Source organism: Pan troglodytes, chromosome 14, assembly GCF_028858775.2.
Source record: "Pan troglodytes isolate AG18354 chromosome 14, NHGRI_mPanTro3-v2.0_pri, whole genome shotgun sequence".
Taxonomy (NCBI): domain Eukaryota; kingdom Metazoa; phylum Chordata; class Mammalia; order Primates; family Hominidae; genus Pan; species Pan troglodytes.
In genome coordinates, this window is record NC_072412.2 from 51,985,716 (window position 1) to 52,003,513 (window position 17,798).

General features: G+C 35.5%; 1 protein-coding gene across 3 annotated transcripts in view; it reads right to left on the bottom strand.

The window, feature by feature from the left end:
* The window catches only part of LOC112205253 (MAM and LDL-receptor class A domain-containing protein 1-like), a 295,973-nt gene that overhangs the window by 222,366 nt on the left and 55,809 nt on the right, over window positions 1–17,798 (bottom strand). For all 3 annotated transcript variants that reach the window (XR_010150670.1, XR_010150669.1, XR_010150671.1), the window contains one exon: window positions 17,552–17,667. The gene's annotated coding sequence lies outside the window, so the exon portion shown is untranslated. The remainder of the gene's footprint in view (window positions 1–17,551; window positions 17,668–17,798) is intronic.

Sequence of the window (17,798 nt, forward strand, 5' to 3'; positions counted from 1 at the left end):
TCTGCATCGCTATCTCTACAAACGTGGAAATATCTACACTGCTGTCTGTATAAACGTGGAAATATCTACACCGCTATCTCTATAAACATGAAAATATTTACACCGCTATCTGTATAAACATGGAAATATTTACAACGGTATCTCTATAAACATGGCAATATTTACACCCGTATCTCTATAAACATGGAAATATCTACAATGCTATCTCTGTAAGCATGGAAATATTTACACCACTATCTCTATAAACATGGAAATATCTACACTGCTGTCTGTATAAAGGTGGAAATATCTGCACCGCTATCTGTATAAACATGGAAATATCTACACTGCTGTCTGTATAAACATGGAAATATCTACACCGCTATCTCTACAAACATGAAAATATTTACACCGCTATCTGTATAAACATGGAAATATCTCCACCGCCATCTGTATAAACATGTAAATATCTAAACCGCTGACTGTATAAACATGAAAATACACCGCTATCTCAATAAACAAAGAAATATCTACACCGCTGTCTGTATAAACATGGAAATATTTACACCGCTATCTGTATAAACATGGAAATAACTACACAGCTGTATCTATAAACATGGAAATATATACACCGCTATCTGTATAAACATGGAAATATCTACACCGCTGTGTCTAAAAACATGGAAATGTCTACAACGCTATCTCTATAAACGTGGAAATATCTACACCGCTGTCTCTATAAACGTGGAAATATCTACACCGGTATTTCTATAAACGTGGAAATATCTACACCGATGTCTCTGTAAACATGGAAATATCTACATCAGTATCTCTGAAAACGTGGAAATATCTACACTGCTATCTCTATAAATGTGGAAATATCTACACCGCTATCAGTATAAACCTGGAAATATCTACACCGCTATCTGTATAAACATGGAAATATCTACACTGCTATCTATATAAACGTGGAAGTATCTATACCACTATCTTAACACGGAAATATCTACACCGCTATCCGTATAAACGTCGAAATATCTAAACCGCAATCTCTATAAGCGTGAAAATATCTACACCGCTAACTGTATAAACTTGGAAATATCTACACCGCTATCTCAGTAAACGTGGAAATATCAACACCGCTATTTGTATAAGCGTGGAAATGTCTACACCGCTATCTCTGTAAACGTGTAAACATTTACACTGCTATCTGTATGAACATGGAAATATTTACACAGCCATTTTTATAAACATGGAAATATCTACACCGCTCTGTCTATAAGCATGGAAATGTCTACCCCGCTATCTCTATAAACATGGAAATATCTACACCGCTATCTCTATAAACATGGAAATAACTACACCGGTATCTCTATAAACATGGAAATATCTACACCGCTGTCTGTATAAACATGAAAATATCTACACCGCTATCTCTATAAACATAGACATACCTTCACCTCTGTCTGTATAAATATGGAAACGTCTACACCGCTATCTGCATAAACTTGGAAATATCTACACCGCTGTCTCCATAAATATGGAAATATCTACACCGCATTCTGTATAAACATGGAAATATCTACACCTCTGTCTCTATAAACATGGCAATATCTACAACGCTATCTCTATAAACATGCAAATATCTACACCGCTGTCTCTATAAACATGCAGATATCTACACCGCTATCTCTATAAACATGCAAATATCTGCACCGCTGTCTCTATAATCATGGAAACATCTACACCGCTATCTCTATAAACATGGAAATATCTACACAGGTGTCTCTGTAAACATAGAATTATCTACACCGCTATCTCTGTAAATGTGGAAATATCTACACTGTTATGTCTATAAACGTAGAAATATCTACACTATCAGTATATACGTGGAAATATCAACACCGCTATCTGTATGAACGTGGAAATACCTACACCGCTATCTCTACAAAAGTGGAAATATCTACACCAGTATGTATAAAAACGTGGAAATATCTACATCGCTATCTGTATAAACTTGGAAATATCTACACCGCTATCTCTGTAAACGTGGAAATATCTACACCACTTTCTGTATAAACGTGGAAATATCTACACCGTTATCTCTATAAACGTGGAAATATCTTCACCGCAGTCTCTATAAACATGGAGATGTCTACATCGCTATCTCTATAAACGTGGAAATATCTACACTGCAGTCTCTATAAACATGGAAATATCTACACCGCTATCTCTATAAACGTGGATATATCTACACCGCTGTCTCTACAAATGTGGAAATATCTACACCGCTATCTGTATAAATGGGGAAATATCTACACCGATATCTGTATAAACGTCAAAATATCTACACGGCTATGTCTACAAACGTGGAAATATCTACATCGCTATCTCTATAAACGTGGAAATATCTACACTGCTATCTGTATAAATGTGGAAATATCTACACCGCTATCTCTATAAACATGAAACTATTTACACCGCTATCTGTATAAACATGGAAATATTTACAACGGTATCTCTATAAACCTGGCAATATTTACACCTGTATCTCTCTAAACATGGAAATATCTACAACGCTATCTCTGTAAGCACGGAAATATTTACACCAATATCTCTATAAACATGGAAATATCTACACTGCTGTCTGTATAAAGGTGGAAATATTTGCACCGCTATCTGTATAAACATGGAAATATCTACACTGCTGTCTCTGTAAACATGGAAATACCTACACCGCTATCTGTATATACATGGAAATATCTACACCGCTATCTCTATGAACATGAAAATATTTACACCGATATCTGTATAAACTTGGAAATATTTACACAGCTATCTCTACAAACATGGAAATATATACACCGCTATCTCTATAAACATGGAAATATCTACATCGCTATATCTATAAACATGGAAATATCTACAACGCAATCTTTATAAACATGGAAATATCTACACAACTGTCCGTATAAACATGAAAATATCTAAACCTCTATCTCTATAAACATAGAAATATCTACACCGCAGTCTGTATAAACATGGAAATATCTACACCACTATCTCTATAAACATGCAAATATCTACACTGCTGTCTCTATAAACATGGAAATATCTACACCACTATCTCTATAAACATGAAAATATTTACACTGCTATCTGTATAAACGTGGAAATATTTACACCGCTATCTCTATAAACATGGAAATATTTACACCTGTATGTCTATAAACATAGAAATATCTACACCGCTATCTCTATAAACATGGAAATATTTACACCTATATCTCTATAAACATAGAAATATCTACATCGCTATCTCTAAAAACATGGACATAACTACACCGCTGTCTGTATAAACATGAAAATATCTACACCGCTGACTGTATAAACATGGAAATAACTACACCGCTATCTGTTTAAACATGGAAATATCTACACCGCTATCTCTATAACCATGGAAATAACTACACCGGTATATCTGTAAACATGGAAATATCTACACCGCAATCTCTATAAACTTGGAAATATCTACAACGCTGCCTCTATAAACATGGAAATATCTTCACCGTTATCTGCATAACCGTGGAAATATCTACAACGCTAACTCTATAAACATGGAAATTTCAACACCACTATCTGTATAAACATGGAAATATCTTGACCGCTGTCTGTATAAACATGGAAACTTCTACACCGCTATCTGAATAAACATGGAGATATCTACACCGCTGTCTCCATTAACATGGAAATATCTACACCGCTATCTGTATAAACATGGAAATATCTAAACCTCTGTCTCTATAAACATATAAATATCTACACCGCTATCTCTATACACATGCAAATATCTACACCGCTGTCTCTATAAACATGTAGATATCTACACCGCTATCCCTATAAACATGCAAATATCTACCCTGCTGTCTCTATAAACATGGAAATATCTACCCCGCTATCTCTATAAACGTGGAAATCTCAACACCGGTGTCTCTGTAAACATGGAATTATCTACACCGCTATCTCTGTAAATGTGGAAATATCTACACCGCTATCTTTATAAATGTGAAAATATCTACACCGCTATCAGTATAAACGTGGAAATATCAACACCGCTATCTGTATAAACGTGGAAATACCTACACTGCTATCTTTATAAAAGTGGAAATATCTACACCGGTATCTATAAAAACGTGGAAATATCTACATCGCCATCTGTATAAACGGGGAAATATCTACACCGCTATCTCTGTAAACGTGGAAATATCTACACCACTTTCTGTATAAACGTGGAAATATCTACACCGCTTTCTCTATAAACGTGGAAATATCCACACCGATGTCTCTTTAAACATGTAGATATCTCCATCGCTATCTCTATAAACGTGCAATAATCAACACTGCTGTCTCTATGAACATGGAAATATCTACACCGCTATCTCTATAAAGGTGGATATATCTTCACCGCTCTCTCTACAAACGTGGAAATACCTACACCGTTATCTGTATAAATGTGGAAATATCTACACCGCTATCTTTGTAAACGTGGAAATATCTACACCACTTTCTGTATAAATGTGGAAATATCTACACCGTTATCTCTATAAACGTGGAAATGTCTCCACCACTGTCTCCATAAACATGGAGACATTTACATCACTATCTCTATAAACGTGGAAATATCTACACTGTTGTCTCTACAAACATGGAAATATCTACACCGGTATCCCGATAAACGTGGATATATCTACACCGCTGTCTCTACAAACGTGGAAATATCTACACCGCTATCTATATAAACGTGGAAATATCTACACAAATATCTGTAAAAAGGTTGAAATATCTACAACGCTATGTCAACAAACGTGGAAATATGTACATCGATATCTGTATGAATGTGGAAATATCAACACCGCTTTGTGTATAAACGTGGAAGTATCTAAACCCCTATGTGTATCAACGTGGAAATATCTACATCGCTATCTCTATAAACGTGTAAATATCTACACTGTTATCTGTATAAATATGGAAATATCTACACCGCTATCTCTATAAACATGCAAATATCTACACGGCTGTCTCTATAAACATGGAGATATCTACACCGCTATCCCTATAAACATGAAAATATCTACCCTGCTGTCTCTATAAACATGGAAATATCTACACTGCTATCACTATAATCGTGGAAATATCTACAGCGGTATCTCTGTAAACATGGAATTATCTACAGTGCTATCTCTGTAATCGTGGAAATATCTACACCGCTATCTCCATAAACTTGGAAATATCTACATCGCTATCAGTATAAACGTGGAAATAAAAACCCAGCTATCTGTATAAACGTGTAAAACCCTACACCGCTATCTCTATAAAAGTGGAAATATCTACAACGGTATCTATAAAAACGTGGAAATATCTACACCGCTATCTGTATAAACGTGGAAATAGCTACACTGATATCTCTGTGAACGTGGAAATATCTTCACCAGTTACTGTATAAACGTGGAAATATCTAAACCGCTAACTCTATAAACGTGGAAATATCTACACCAATGTCTCTTTAAACATGTAGATATCTACATCGCTATCTCTATAAACGTGGAAATATCAACACTGCTGTCTCTATGAACTTGGAAATATCTACACTGCAATGTTTATAAACGTGGAAATATGTTCAACGCTGTCTCTACAAACGTGGAAATATCTACACCGGTATCTGTATAAACGTGGAAATATCTACACCGCTATCTGTATAAACGTGGAAATATCTACACCGCTATGTGTATAAACGTGGAAATATCTACACCCCTATGTGTATAAACGTGGAAATATCTACACCGCTATCTCTATAAACGTGGAAATATCTACACTGCTATCTGTATAAACGTGGAAATATCTACACCGCTATCTCTATAAACAGGGAAATATCTACACCGCTATCTGAATAATCATGGAAATATCTACACTGCTATCTCTATAAATATGGAAATATCAACACCGCGATCTGTATGAACATGGAAATATCTACACTATCATCTCTATAGACATGGAAATATCTACACTGCCATCTGTATACACATGGAAATATCTACACAGCCATCTGTGTAAACACAGAATATGTACACCGCTATCTCTATAAACATGGAAATATCTACACTGTCATCTGTATAAAGATGGAAATATCTACAACGCGAGCTGTATAAACAAGGAAATATCTACACCGCTATCTGTATAAACATGGAAATACCAACACTGCTATCTGTATAAACATGGAAATATCTACACCACTATCTCTATAAATATGAAAATATCTACACCGATATCTCTGCAAACATAGAAATATCTACACCGCCATCTCTATAAACATGGAAATATCTACACTGTCATCTGCATAAGCATGGAAATAACTACACCACCATCTGTATAAACATGGAAATATCTACACTGCCATCTGTAGAAAGATGGAAATATCTACACCGCGATCTGTATAAACATGGATATTTCTTCACCGCTTCCAGTAGAATCATGTAAATATCTACACCGCTATATGTATAAACATGGAAATGTATACACCGCGGTCTGTATAAACATGGAAATATCTTCACCACGATCTGTATAAACATGGAAATATCTACACCACTATTTGTATAAACATGGAAATATCTACACCACCAACTATAAAAACATGGAAATACCTACACCGCCATCTTTATAAACATGGAAATATCTACAATGCCATCTGTAGAAAGATGGAAATATCTACACCGCAATCTGTGAAAACATGGAAATATCTACACCGATATCTGTAAAAACATGGAAATATCTACCCCGCTATCTGTATAAACATGGAAATATCTACACCACGATCTGTATAAACATGGAAATATCTACACCGTGATCTGTATAAACATGGAAATATCTACACCGCTATCTGTATAAACATGGAAATATCTACACCACTATCTCTATAAACATGGAAATATGTACACCGCCATCTGTATAAACATGGAAATACCAATACAGTCATCTGTGTAAACATGGACATATCTACACCACCATCTGTATAAACATGGAAATATCTACAATGCCATCTGTATACACATGGAAATACCTACACGGCAATCTGTGTATAGATGGAAACATCAACACCGCCATCTGTACAAACTTGGAAATATCTACACTGCTATCTCTATAAACATGGAAATATCTACACTGCGGTCTGTATAAACATGGAAATATCTACACCGTTATCTGTATAAACATGGAAATAACTACACCACGGTCTGTATAAACATGGAAATATATAGACCGCTATCTGTATAAACATGGAAATATCTGCACCGCTATCTCTATAGACATGGAAATATCAACAAAGCCATTTGTATAAACATGCAAATACCTACACACTCATGTGTAGGAACATGGAAATATCTACACAGCTATCTGTATAAACATAGAAATATCTACACAGCCCTATGTATAAATATGGAGTTATCTGCATAGGCATTTGTATAAACATGGAAATATCTGCACCGCTATCTGTATAAACATGGAAACACCTACACCGCTGTCTGTATAAACATGGAAATATGTACACCGGTATGTGTATAAACATGGAAATATCTCCACTGCTGTCTGTATAAACATGGAAATATCTCCAACGTTATCTGTATAAACATTGAAATATCTACAGCGCCATCTCTATGAACATTGAAATATCTACACTGCCATCTGTAAAAACATGGAAATATCTACACAGTCATCTTAATAAACATGGAAATATCTACACCACCATCTGTATAAACATGGAAATACCTACAATTCCATCTGTATACACATGGAATTATCTACACAGACATCTGTATAAATATGAAAATATCTACAATGAAATCTGTATAAACATGGAAATATCTACACTGCCATCTGTAGAAAGATGGAAATAGCTACACCGCTATCTCTAAAAATATGGAAATATCTACACCGCCATCTCTATAAACATGAAAATATCTACACTGTCATCTCCATAAAGATGGAAGTATCTACTCAGCCATGTGTATAAACACCGAAATACCTACACCACCATCTGTGAAAACATGGAAATATCTACACCGCTATCTGTATAAACATGGAAATATCTACACCGCCATCTGCATGTCCATTGAAATATCTACGCCGCCATCTGTATAAACATGGAAATATCTACACGGCATCTGTGTATAGATGGAAATATCAACACCGCCATCTGTACAAACATGGTAATATCTACACCGCTATCTCTATAAACATGTAAATATCTGCACTGCCATCTGTAAAAACATGGAAATACCTATACAGTCATCTGTATAAACATGGAAATATCTACAATGCCATCTCTATAAACATGAAAATATCTACACTGCCATCTCCATAAACATGGAACTAACTACTCCGCCATCTGTATAAACATGGAAACATCTACACCGCCATCAGTGTGAATAAGGAAATATCTACAATGCCATCTGTATAAAGATATAAATATCTGCACCATGAGCTGTATAAACATGGAAATATCTACATCGCTATCTGTATAAACGTGGAAATACCAACACCGCTATCGGTATAAACATGAAAATATCTACAGCGCCATCTATATAAACATGGAAATATCTACACCGCTATGTCTATAAACATGGAAATACCTACACCGCTATCTCTATAAACATGGAAATATCTACACAGCTATCTGTATAAACATGGAAATATCTACACCGCTATCTGTATAAACATGGAAATATCGACACCGCGATCTGTATAAACATGGAAATATCTACACCGCGATCTTTATAAACATGGAAATATCTTCACCACGATCTGTATAAACATGGAAATATCTACACAGCCATCTGTATAAACATGGTAATATCTACACCACCATCTATATACACATGGAAATATCTACACCGCGATCTGTATAAACATGGAAATATCTACAGCGCCATCTCTATAAACATTGAAATATCTACACTGACATCTGTAAAAACATGGAAATATCTACACAGTCATCTGAATAAACATGGAAATATCTACACCATCATCTGTATAAACATGGAAATACCTACAATACCATCTTTATACACATGGAAATCTCTGCAGAGACATCTATATAAATATGGAAATATCTACACCGCCATCTGTATAAACATGGAAATATCTACACTGCCATCTGCAGAAAGATGGAAATATCTACACCGCTATCTCTATAAATATGGAAATATCTACACCGCCATTTCTATAAACATGAAAACACCTACACTGCCATCTCCATAAAGATGGAAATATCTACTCCGCCATGTGTATAAACACGGAAATATCTACACCACCATCTGTGAAAACATGGAAATATCTACACCGCTGTCTGTATAAACATGGAAATATCTACACCGCCATCTGCATGTCCATGGAAATATCTCCGCCATCATCTGTATAAACATGGAAATATCTACACGGCCATCTGTGTATAGATGGAAATATCAACACCGCCATCTGTACAAACATGGAAATATCTACACCGCTATCTCTATAAACATGGAAATATCTGCACTGCCATCTGTAAAAACATGGAAATACCTATACAGTCATCTGTATAAACATGGAAATATCTACAATGCCATCTGTATACACATGGAAATATCTACGCAGCCATCTGTATAAACATGTAAATATCTACACTGCTATCTCTATAAACATGGAAATTTCTACACCGCCATCTCTATAAACATGAAAATATCTACACTGCCATCTCCATAAACATGGAACTAACTACTCCGTCATCTGTATAAACATGGAAATATCTACACCGCCATCTGTGTGAATAAGGAAATATCTACAATGCCATCTGTATAAAGATATAAATATCTGCACTGCGAGCTGTATAAACATGGAAATATCTACATCGCTATCTGTATAAACGTGGAAATACCAACACCGCTATCGGTATAAACATGGAAATATCTACAACGCCATCTATATAAACATGGAAATATCTACACCGCTATGTCTATAAACATGGAAATACCTACACCGCTATCTCTGTAAACATGGAAATATCTACACCGCTATCTGTATAAACATGGAAATATCTACACCGCTATCTGTATAAACATGGAAATATCTACACCGCGATCTGTATAAACATGGAAATATCTTCACCACGATCTGTATAAACATGGAAATAACTACACCGCTATCTGTATAAACATGGTAATATCTTCACCACCATCTATATAAACATGGAAATACCTACACCGCCATCTGTATAAACATGGAAATATCTACAATGCCATCTGTAGAAAGATAGAAATATCTACACCGCAATCTGTATAAACATGAAAATATCTACACAGATATCTGTAAAAACATGGAAATAACTACACCGCTATCTGTATAAACAAGGAAATATCTACACCACGATCTGTATAAACATGGAAATATCTACACCGTGATCTGCATAAACATGGAAATATCTACACCGCTATCTGTATAAACATGGAAATATCTACACAGCTATCTGTATAAATATGGAAATATCTACACCGCCATCTGTATAAACATGGAAATACCTACAAAGTCATCTGTATAAACATGGAAATATCTACAAAGCCATCTGTATAAACATGGAAATATCTTCACAGCCATCTGTATATACATGGAAATATCTACATCGCTGTCTGTATAAACATGGAAATAACTGCACCGCTATTTGTATAAACAAGGAAATATCTACACCGGGATCCTTATAAACATGGAAACATTTACAACGCTATCTGTATAAACATGGAAATATCTACACCGCGATGTGTATAAACATGGAAATATCTTCACCACGATCTGTATAAACATGGAAATATCTACACCACTATTTGGATAAACATGGAAATATCTACACCACCAGCTATATAAACATGGAAATACCTACACCGCCATCTTTATAAACATGGAAATATCTACAATGCCATCTGTAGAAAGATGGAAATATCTACACCGCAATCTGTGTAAACATGGAAATATCTACACCGATATCTTTAAAAACATGGAAATATCTACACCGCTATCTGTATAAACATGGAAATATCTACACCACGATCTGTATAAACATGGAAATATCTACACCGCTATCTGTATAAACATGGAAATATCTACACCACTATCTCTATAAACATGGAAATATCTACACCGCCATCTGTATAAACATGGAAATACCTATACAGTCATCTGTGTAAACATGGACATATCTACACCACCATCTGTATAAACTTGGAAATGTCTACAATGCCATCTGTATACACATGGAAATACCTACACGGCAATCTGTGTATAGATGGAAACATCAACACCGCCATCTGTACAAACTTGGAAATATCTACACTGCTATCTCTATAAACATGGAAATGTCTACACTGTGGTCTGTATAAACATGGAAATATCTACACCGTTATCTGTATAAACATGGAAATAACTACACCACGGTCTGTATAAACATGGAAATATATAGACCGCTATCTGTATAAACATGGAAATATCTGCACCGCTATCTCTATAGACATGGAAATATCAACAAAGCCATTTGTATAAACATGGAACTACCTACACAGTCATGTGTAGGAACATGGAAATATCTACACCGCGATCTGTATAAACATGGAAATATCTACACCGCGATCTGCATAAACATGGAAATATCTTCACCACGATCTGTATAAACATGGAAATATCTACACCACTATTTTTATAAACATGGAAATATCTACACCACCAACTATATAAACATGGAAATACCTACACCGCCATCTTTATAAACATGGAAATATCTACAATGCCATCTGTAGAAAGATGGAAATATCTACACCACAATCTGTGTAAACATGGAAATATCTACACCGATATCTGTAAAAACATGGAAATATCTACACCGCTATCAGTATAAACATGGAAATATCTACACCACGATCTGTATAAACATGGAAATATCTACACCGCCATCTGTGTAAACATGGAAATATCTACACCACTATGTCTATAAACATAGAAATATCTACACAGCCCTCTGTATAAATATGGAGTTATCTGCATAGGCATCTGTATAAACATGGAAATATCTGCACCGCTATCTGTATAAACATGGAAATACCTACACCGCTGTCTGTATAAACATGGAAATATGTACACCGCTATGTGTATAAACATGGAAATATCTCCACTGCTGTCTGTATAAACATGGAAATATCTCCAACGTTATCTGTATAAACATGGAAATATCTACAGCGCCATCTCTATGAACATTGAAATATCTACACTGCCATCTGTAAAAACATGGAAATATCTACACAGTCATCTGAATAAACATGGAAATATCTACTCCACCATCTGTATAAACATGGAAATACCTACAATTCCATCTGTATACACATGGAATTATCTACACAGACATCTGTATAAATATGAAAATATCTACAATGAAATCTGTGTAAACATGGAAATATCTGCACTGCCATCTGTAAAAACCTGGAAATACCTATACAGTCATCTGTATAAACATGGAAATATCTACAATGCCATCTGTATACACATGGAAATATCTACACAGCCAACTGTATAAACATGTAAATATCTACACTGCTATCTCTATAAACATGGAAATATCTACACCGCCATCTCTATAAACATGAAAATATCTACACTGCCATCTCCATAAACATGGAACTAACTACTCCGCCATCTGTATAAACATGGAAATATCTACAATGCCATCTGTAGAAAGATGGAAATATCTACACCGCAATCTGTGTAAACATGGAAATATCTACACAGATATCTGTAAAAACATGGAAATAACTACACCGCTATCTGCATAAACAAGGAAATATCTACACCGCGATCCGTATAAACATGGAAATATCTACACCGTGATCTGTATAAACATGGAAATATCTACACCGCTATCTGTATAAACATGGAAATATCTACACAGCTATCTCTATAAATATGGAAATATCTACTCCGCCATCTGTATAAACATGGAAATACCTACAATGTCATCTGTATAAACATGGAAATATCTACAAAGCCATCTGTATAAACATGGAAATATCTTCACAGCCATCTGTATATACATGGAAATATCTACATCGCTGTCTGTATAAACATGGAAATAACTGCACCGCTATTTGTATAAACAAGAAATATTTACACCGTGATCTGTATAAACATGGAAATATTTACACCGCTATCGGTATAAACATGGAAATTTCTACACCGTTATCTGTATAAATGTGGAAATATCTACACCGCTATCTCTATAATCATGGAAATATCTACACCGCCATCTGTATAAACATAGAAATACCTATACAGTCATCTGTGTAAACATGGAAATATCTACACCACCATCTGTATAAACATGGAAATAACTGCAATGCCATCTGTATACACATGGAAATACCTACACGGCAATCTGTGAATACATGGAAACATCAACACCGCCATCTGTACAAACTTGGAAATATCTACACTGCTATCTCTATAAACATGGAAATATTTACACTGCGGTCTGCATAAACATGGAAATATCTACACCGGTATCTGTATAAACACGGAAATATCTACACCACGATCTGTATAAACATGGAAATATATACACCGCTATCTGTATAAACATGGAAATATCTGCACCGCTATCTCTATACACATGGAAATATCTACAAAGCCATCTGTATAAACATGGAAATAACTACACAGTCATTTGTAGGAACATGGAAATATCTACACTGCCATCTGTATAAACATAGAAATATCTACACAGCCCTCTGTATAAATATCGAGATATCTGCATAGGCATCTGTATAAACAAGGAAATATCTGCACCGCTATCTGTATAAACATGGAAATACCTACACCGCTGTCTCTATAAACATGGAAATATGTACACCGCTATGTGTATAAACATGGAAATATCTCCACTGCTGTCTGTATAAACATGGAAATAACTCCACCGTTATCTGTATAAACATGGAAATATCTACAGCGCCATCTCTATAAACATTGAGATATCTACACTGCCATCTGTAAAAACATGGAAATATCTACACTGCCATCTGTAGAAAGATGGAAATATCTACACCGCTATCTCTATAAATATGGAAATATCTACACCGCCATCTCTATAAACATGAAAATATCTACACTGCCATCTCCATAAAGATGGAAGTATCTACTCCGCCATGTGTATAAACACGGAAATATCTACACCACCATCTGTGAAAACATGGAAATATCTACACCGCTATCTGTATAAACATGGAAATATCTACATCGCTATCTGTATAAATATGGAAATATTTCCACCGCTATCGGTATAAACATGGAAATATTTACACCGCTATCTTTTTAAACATGGAAATACCTACACCGCTATCTCTATAAAAATGGAAAATCTACAACACTGTCTGTATAAACATGGAAATATCTACACCGCTATCTCTATAAATATGGAAATATCTACACCGCCATCTCTATAAACATGAAAATATCTACACTGCCATCTCCATAAAGATGGAAGTATCTACTCCGCCATGTGTATAAACACGGAAATATCTACACCACCATCTGTGAAAACATGGAAATATCTACACCGCTATCTGTATAAACATGGAAATATCTACACCGCCATCTGCATGTCCATGGAAATATCTACGCCGCCATCTGTATAAACATGGAAGTATCTACACGGCCATCTGTGTATACATGGAAATATCAACACCGCCATCTGTTCAAACATGGAAATGTCTACACCGCTATCTCTATAAACATGGAAATATCTGCACTGCCATCTGTAAAAGCATGGAAATACCTATACAGTCATCTGTATAAACATGGAAAGATCTACAATGCCATCTGTATACACATGGAATTATCTACACAGCCATCTGTATAAACATGTAATTATCTACACTGCTATCTCTATAAACATGGAAATATCTACACCGCCATCTCAATAAACATGAAAACATCTACACTGCCATCTCCATAAACATGGAACTACATACTCCGCCGTCTGTATAAACATGGAAACATGTACACCGCCATCTGTGTGAATAAGGAAATATCTACAATGCCATCTGTATAAAGATATAAATATCTGCACTGCGAGCTGTATAAACATGGAAATATCTACATCGCTATCTGTATAAACGTGGAAATACCAACACCGCTATCGGTATAAACATGGAAATATCTACAACGCCATCTATATAAACATGCAAATATCTACACCGCTATGTCTATAAACATGGAAACACCTACACCGCTATCTCTGTAAACATGGAATTATCTACACCGCTATCTGTATAAACATGGAAATATCTACACCGCTATCTGTATAAACATTGAAATATCTACACCGTGATCTGTATAAACATGGAAATATCTTCACCACGATCTGTATAAACATGGAAATATCTACACCGCTATCTGTATAAACATGGTAATATCTACACCACCATCTATATAAACATGGAAATACCTACACCGCCATCTGTATAAACATGGAAATATCTACAATGCCATCTGTAGAAAGATGGAAATATCTACACCGCAATCTGTGTAAACGTGGAAATATCTACACAGATATCTGTAAAAACGTGGAAATAACTAGACCGCTATCTGTATAAACAAGGAAATATCTACACCGCGATCTGTATAAACATGGAAATAACTACACCGCTATCTGTATAAATTTGGATATACCTGCACCGCTATCTTTATAAACATGGAAATATCTACACCGCTATCTGTATAAACATGAAAATATGTACACCGCTATCTCTATAAACATGGAAATATCTACACCGCTATCTGTATATACATGGAAACTTCCACTCAGCTATCTCTATAAACATGGAAATATCTACCCCGCTATCTCTATAAACATGGAAATATATACACCCCATCTCTATAAACATGGAGATATCTACACCATCTACATAAACAAGGAAATATCTATACCGCCATCTATATAAACATGGAAATATCTACACCGCCATCTGTATAAACATGCAAATATCTACACTGCCATCTGTAGAAAGAGAGAAATATATACACCACGATCTGTATAAACATGGAAATATCTACACCGCTATCTATATAAACATGGAAATATCTACACCGCTATCTGTATAAATATGGAAATATCTACACCGCTATCTCTATGAACATGGAAATATCTACACCGCTATCTGTATAAACATGGAAATATCTGCACCGCTATCTGTATAAACATGGAAATATCTACACCGCCATCAGTATAAACATGGAAATATCTACACCGCCATCTGTGTAAACATGGAAATATCTACACCGCCATCTGTATAAACATGGAGATATCTACACCGCCATCTGTATAAACATGGAAATATCTGCACCGCCATCTGTATAAATATGGAAATATCAACGCCGCCATCACTATAAACATGGAAGTATCAACACCGCCATCTGTATAAACATGGAAATATCTACACCGCCATCTGTATAAACATGGAAATATCTACACCACGATCTGTATAAACATGGAAATATCTACACCACGATCTGTATAAACATCGGAATATCTGCACCGTCATCTGTATTAACATGGAAATATCTACACCGCTATCTGTGTAAACATGGAAATAACTTCACTGCTATCTTTATAAATATGGATATACCTACACCGCTATCTCAATAAAAATGGAAATATCTACACCACTATCTGTATAAACATGGAAATATCTACACCGCTATCTCTATAAACATGGAAATATCTACACCACCATCTGTATAAACATGGAAATATCTACACTGCCATTTGTATAAAGACGGAAATATCTACACCGCGAGCTGTATAAACATGCAAATGTCTACACCGCCATCTGCATAAACATGGAAATATCTATGCCGCCATCTGTATAAACATGGAAATATCTACGGCGTCATCTGTATAAACATGGAAATATCTACACCGCCATCTGTGTCAACATGGAAATATCTGCACCGCCATCTGTATAAACATGGAAATATCAACGCCGCCATCACTACAAACATGGAAGTATCAACACCGCCATCTGTATAAACTTGGAAATATCTACACCGCTCTCTGTATAAACATGGAAATATCTACACCACGATCTGTATAAACATGGAAATATCTGCACCGCGATCTGTACAAACATGGGAATATCTACACCGTCATCTGTATAAACATGGAAATATCTACATCACTATCTGTATAAACATGGAAATAACTACACCGCTATCTGTATAAATATGGAAATACCTACACCGCTATCTCTATAAACATGGAAATATCTACACCGCCATCTTTAAAAACATGGAAGTATCTACACACTCATCTGTATAAACATGGAAATATCTACACCACCATCAGTATAAACATGGAAATATCTACACTGCCAGGAGCTCAAGAGCAGCCTGGGCAATACAGCAAGACCTCATCTCTACAAAACAGTAATAAAAATTAGCTGGCCATGGTGACGTGCACCTGTAGTCCCTGCTTCTTTGCAGGCTGAGGTGGGAGGATCTACGGAGCCCAGGAGTTTAAGGCTGCAGTGAGCTTGGATAACGACTGCACTCCAACCTGGATCACAGAACAAGAACCTGTTTCAAAAAAGAAAAAAGAAAAAAAAACCTAAAAACTAAAAACTGGAAGTAGTTTGCTAGTAACTAAACAGCAAATTCATTGTAGCATGCTTACCTATCAACGATGTCTTTCTTCTTTGATCATAAAC